Source organism: Bos taurus, chromosome 7, assembly GCF_002263795.3.
Source record: "Bos taurus isolate L1 Dominette 01449 registration number 42190680 breed Hereford chromosome 7, ARS-UCD2.0, whole genome shotgun sequence".
NCBI lineage: Eukaryota > Metazoa > Chordata > Mammalia > Artiodactyla > Bovidae > Bos > Bos taurus.
Window position 1 is genome coordinate 71,913,458 of NC_037334.1, and position 6,380 is coordinate 71,919,837.

The following is a 6,380-nucleotide window of genomic DNA, read 5'->3' on the forward strand; positions in this document are numbered from 1 at the left end:
GGAAAGCCCCATGTGGAATACCAACTTTTCACACCAGGAGGCCACTTGGGGCAATTGTCAGCCTCAGCTTGAAAAATCACTTGGGATAGAGATGAATGTGTGTTGTGAGTTTACAAGGGTGTCGGTGAAAATAAATTCCAAGGATGAAGGTGAACTCTTCTTTTTTGTTTCTTTAAAAAAAATTTTTTTTTCCTTTTTTGTCTGTGCTCTGTGGCTTGTGGAATCTTAGTTCCCTGAATAGGGATTGAACCCAGGCCCATGGCAGTGAAAGTGCAGAGTCCTCACCACTGACCGGCAGGGAGGTTCCTTCCTTCTTATTTTTCATCAGGGTCAATCTGAGGCAAAATGATAAAGCAGATGATGAATGTCCTTTTTTTTTTTTTTTTAAAAGTGACTTGCCCAGAGCCATTTGGGGTGCTTTCTGAGAAATTCTGTTTAGGCTTTTGTCTCTGAAGCAGGGAGAGGCCTGGAATTTTGCAGAGATTCTTAGGAGCCAGTAAGTAAGCATCTGCCCTCCTCATGCCCTTGGCTGCTGCCTGAGGAGCTGGGCCTCTCAGGGGAGGTTAGCTTCCATCTCAACCTCAGAGTGCCACGGCCAGCGGCCACCGGGGCCTGAGGACGTCTGCGGAAGGGACTCCAGGAAAGGAGAAAATAACGAAAAAGGGACACACACGTTCCAGCCTCCGTTACAGACTAGAATCTGAGTCTTTTGTTTGGTCGTTTTCCCCTCAGCCTGGCCCAGGGATTGGCAAAGTGGCTGTACTCCAGAGTTGGCTTGAGGAGGCTGGTTAATGGGCCAGACTCCCAAGCCCCACTGAGGAAGCTGGAAGAGGCGTGGCCGTGTCCACACCCTCCTCTGCCCTGGGAGCTGCTGACCCCCCACCTGTCTGAGGGCCTATGGGCAAGCCCCCTGGCCTCGCCACACTGAGGCCTCAGGAGGTGTCTGCTGAAAGTGAAGTCTGTAGTCTTTAATAGTTTAGACAGAATCCTGTGTTGTGGAAAGGAAGCATTTGGGGCCCAACCCGTACTGTGCAGGAGTGCTTCTAAACCTGGGCTGTCTTGATTTCTCTGGTTCCCCTCCCACGGGGTGGGGGTGGGCACACAGTGTGGCAGGGAAGTCCTGTTGCCCACCAAGGGGCCCGTTCATGGCCAATGTCGCTCAAAGTGCAGACTCTAGATTCACCCATTTGGTTCCAGTCTTAGCTATTGGATTTGATCTTGGTGAGGCAGCAGTGAATGGAGGCGTGAGGTGAGATCTTAATTTCCTACCCAGGAATTAAACCTGGGTAGCCTGGATGAAAAGCAGGAATCCTAGCCACCAGACCAACCACAGATATAGGCTAAAGATCCAGGGAAAAAAGATCCAGGGGCAAATGCCTCCAGTAAAAAAATGCATTTATCATGAAGGCAAAAACTATAAAATGCAAGTATAAAGTTCATTACTAGACACATAGCACAACAACAATTTGTTGTGTGCTATGAGAGCACACAGAGAAATGACTTGTTTAGTTAAGACAGAAGTAAGGTAGAGATGTACACCCAAAGAGAAAGGGTGTGAGTGTCCCCCTAGTGAGGGGGAGCGCAGTAAAGTGTGGTTAAGTCATTGATATAGGTCAGTTCTTCCAAGTCTTTATTTACCTTTAGCCAATTATCTGGTTTCTTTTTCCACACCTGCCCTGCCCTGCCCTAGGAAACTCCCCTGAGTGTGCGTGCACCCCTCAGCCAAGATGGATCTTGAAGTGAAGGCTTCTGGGAGGAACAAGACTCATGGACTGGCATTATCGCCTGACTTTTGACCCACAAGGAGAATTTACGAATGTGTAGTGTCTTCTTTGTCCCCAAAAAAGGTGGTGGTGGGGGGATCGGAGATCGTAATCCTTTACTCAAACAGGGTTTTGTCCCTCGTGGTCCGTGTCGTGACTGTTACCGTAAGGTGTTTACAAGAGACAAAGACTGGCTGCTTACCTTGTTTCTGTTGTTACTTTCATTTTGGAGGGAAAACAGGAGGCTGATTGTAAAATTGCTTGTCGTAGGAAGTGCTCAGAGTTGTAAGCATCCAGCCTGAAGCCCACTTCTTTGTGGTCCATGAAATGCAAATAGGAGGCCAGTTGTAAATGTCTAACCTGGAGCCCATCTATCTCCTTTGGCATTGACCCAAGCTTTTGAGGACTCAATGGTCCCCATCTGTAAAGTGGGAATGGTGGTCATGATAACTGCTCACAGCGGGGTTGAGAAACTGAGAAAAGACGATACATGTAACACCCAGCATGTGGCTAATGTTCACTAGTAGTGAGTCTTCTTGTCTTCCAGCTCAGGAAACCTAATAATAGCAACCGACGATTGTCTTCCGAAGAAGCGGAGGGCCAGATGTGAAAGTTCAGTGCTTCAGAGCATGCTGGCTTGATTCATCCCGCTGTTTTAATTTACGTTTCAGTAATTTCAGGCTCTTTTCTTAGCTCTGTCTTGGAGACCGAAGCACAAATGTTTAGTGCTAAATGGATTCTGAGACCTCATCTGATCCATCCTTTGCTTCACAGATAGTGATACTGAGGCCATCTGACGTGAAATGACTTGGCTGAAGCCACACAAGGAATGGGAAGACAGAGCTAGGACTGGAACCCAGATTTCTTGTTTCCTGGACAACTGCTGTATTCCTGCACTCTGCCAGCTGCCTCTGTAATTGTGAATGTACGCACGGAGAAGCCTGGTGGGCTACAGTCCATAAGGTCACAAAGAGCCAGACACGACTGAGTGACTGAGCACAGCATGCATGCACAATCCCTTTAACTGAAAATGCTAGGAAGATGTGTGGCTCTTGGGTTCTTTTTCTTTTCTCCAGCAGAGGGTCATAGTTGAATAATATCATGGATCAGAATCTCTCTTTCTCCCCACCTCCCACCCCCGCCCTTTTTTTTCCCCTTTGGCTCAGAATCTAGAAACAGCAGAGAGAAGACGCCAGGGACGTCTTCCAGCCTCTAAGCGGCGGGACTGATGAGGTTTGTGTGGTAGACGCTCGCCCCCTAGTGGAAAGAGTGAAGATGACACCCATGGGACTGAAGAGTTTCCGCCTCTAGGGCCTGGTTGCCCAGGGAGTCTGCATGCTTGCATAACTGGGCCTCCCTTACCTTGCCCGAATGCCGGCACTGTCAGACCCCATCTTTACTTAACATTTTGATATTTTGTTCATCAAAACTTTTTTGTATTAATTTTTATTTATTAAAGTGTTGCATTAAAATATTATTTCTATTGACTACTTTGGGAGGCACCCCTTGAATTCTGTGCCTGAAGTGACTGCTTTGTTGACCTCCCCTTGATCACAGTCTTAATTCAGAAGGTAGCATTGGAAGACCCTGCCGGTACCTGATGTGCTGAGCCGCTGTCGTCAGAGGTGCCCTGAGGTCGGGCGAGGGCTGGGCTGGGCTGGCCTGTGAGGGCAGTGTGGATCTGGGGCTCTCTGCATTGTAATAGAGCTGCAGATTCCCCAGGCGTTCTCCAGAAGTGAATGGTGACAAAGACATTCTCCTTGCCCAAACTCTAGTCAGGCTCCTTCTTCTTTACTGGGCCTGTGGATTGCAGCCATAAAGACTTGAACAAACACTAATAAAGCTTTTAACAGCTCAAGGCCACATCCTTAGGATGACCCATCCCCCAACTTAAAGTGTCTGCCTGAAAACACTCAAGGCAGCCAAAAGAATGTACTGATCGTTCCACCCAGCATCTGAAGATAGCACCCCATTTCCCAGTCTTTGTGGGAGGGTAGGAGTCCCATTTTGATAAAGGCCTGTTTGTTTGTTTTTTTGTTCAGTTGCTCAGTCGTTTCTGACTCTTTGCAACCCCATGGATGCAGACACCAGGTTTCCCTGTCCTTCACCATGGGCTTGCTAACAGGCATAAGGGCACATCCGAGATTCACCTGGATCAGCCCCTCCCCCTTCTGTAATTTTCCATTTCCCTGAGTCTACAGAGCTCCTCCCCCCCAGCCCCACCCCCACTCCCTCATCTTTCATTTAAAACACTGCCGCATAAACCAAAGTGAGTCCAGTTCACACTGGACTCTTCCCTACCGCAATGATACATGACTGATTAAAATCAGCCCTTACCACTTTAACTAGTGATCAGCTTTGTTCCTGTTTGGTAATGGCTGCCTTCTGAAGTGTGTCTCTTATGAGAAAAGACCCTGGGGCCAAGGGAAATTTTATTCCACAAAGATGTAGAGTTCTTCATGACCCAGATAATCACGATGGTGTGATCCCTCACTAGAGCCAGACATCCTGGAATACAAAGTCAAGTGGGTCTTACCAAGCATCATTACAAATAAAGCTAGTGGAGGTGGTGGAATTCCAGTTGAGCTATTTCAAATCCTAAAAGATGATGCTGTGAAAGTGCTGCACTAAATATGTCAGCAAATTTGGAAAACTCAACAGTGGCCACAGGACTGGAAAAGGTCAGTTTTCATTCCAATCCCAAAGAAAGGCAATGCCAAAGAATGTTCAAACTACTGCACAATTGCACTAATCTCACACCCTAGCAAAGTAATGCTTAAAATTCTCCAAGCCAGGCTTCAACAGTGAACCGTGAACTTCCAGATGTTTGAACTGGATTTAGAAAAGGCAGAAGAACCAGAGATCAAATTGCCAACATCTGCTGGATCATCGAAAAAGCAAGAGGGTTCCAGAAAAACATCTACTTCTGCTTTATTGACATGCCAAAGCCTTTGACTGTGTGGATCACAGCAAATGGTAGAAAATTCTTAAAGAGATGGGAATACCATACCACTTTACCTGCCTCCTGAGAAATGTGTATGCAGGTGAAGAAGCAACAGTTAGAACTGGACATGGAACAACAGACTGGTTCCAAATCGGGAAAGGAGTACGTCAAGGCTGCATAATGTCACCCTGCTTATTTAACTTATATGAGGAGTACATCATGCGAAATGCTGGACTGGATGAAGCACAAGCTGGAATCAAGATTGCCAGGAGAAATATCAGTAACCTCATATGTACAGATGACACCACCCTTATGACAGAAAGTGAAGAAGAACTAAAGAGCCTCTTGATGAAAGTAAAAGAGGAGAGTGAAAAAGTAGGCTTAAAACTCAACATTCAGAAAACTAAGATCTTCGCATCTGGTCCTGTCACTTTATGGCAAGTAGATGGGGAAACACTGGAAACAGTGACAGACTTTATTTTTTTGGCTCCAAAATCACTGCAGATGGTGACTGCAGGCATGAAATTAAAAGACGCTTGCTCCTTGGAAGAAAAGTTATGACCAACATAGACAGCATATTAAAAAGCAGAGACGTTACTTTGCCAACAAAGGTCCACCTAGTCAAAAATATGTTTTTTCCAGTAGTCATGTATGGATGTGAGAGTTGGACTATAAAGAAAGCTGAGCACTGAAGAATTGATGCTTTTGAACTGTGGTATTGGAGAAGACTCTGGAGAGTCCCTTGGACAGCAAGGAGATCCAATCAGTCAATCCTAAAGGAAATCAGTCCTGAATATTCATTGGAAGGACTGATGCTGAAGCTGAAACTCCAATACTTTGGCCACCTAATGTGAAGAACTGGCTCATTGGAAAAGCCCCTGATGCTGGGAAGGATTGAAGGCGGGAGGAGAAGGGGACGACAGAGGATGAGATGGCTGGATGGCATCACCAACTCAATGGACATGAGTTTGAGTAGGCTCTGGGAGTTGGTGATGGACAGGGAGGTCTGGTGTGCTGCGATTCATGGGGTCGCAAAGAGTCGGACACGGCTGAGTAACTGAACTGAACTGCACTGAGTTCTGGGTCTTCCTCAGTGCCTAAAGCATAAGGGCCTAAAGACAGGCGCTGTTTGCCGAGTCCCACAGGAGGCAGCCAGACTCGGAGGAGGGCCTGGTGCCCCAGGATGTCTGGGAAGGCCACCTTCTTGGAACACCTTCCTCAACTGGGCTTGCATCCTGCATCACCTGCTGGAGGACTCCAAGTCCTCATGGCACCTAGGAGGCAGGCACCCTCAGAAGTGTTAGGGGTACATCAGCCCTCATCCTTGCTATCAGAGACCCCTCAGCCGTGTCACCTGCTTCTGTCCACCTGCCACAAACCCAGCAATCCTATCTCACCCTTTCCAGCAGCCCTGGGCCACATCCAAGGAAGACGAGACCCTGGCCCTTTGGTCCTACAAGGCCTCTGTATGCCTCTGCCTCACCCCCACAAAGAGTGCTGAGTGATCCCCATCATCCCTGCCACCCTTTCTGGGGGTTTCCTGGCAGGCTGTTAATGGGACATGGGCTTAGGTCAGGCCCAGAAGTGGCAACCACGGACCTTCGGGGCCCTGCCCACCTTTATCAGGCTGGATTTATTACCCAGGCGTCACAGGATTGTCACCTGCCTTCAAA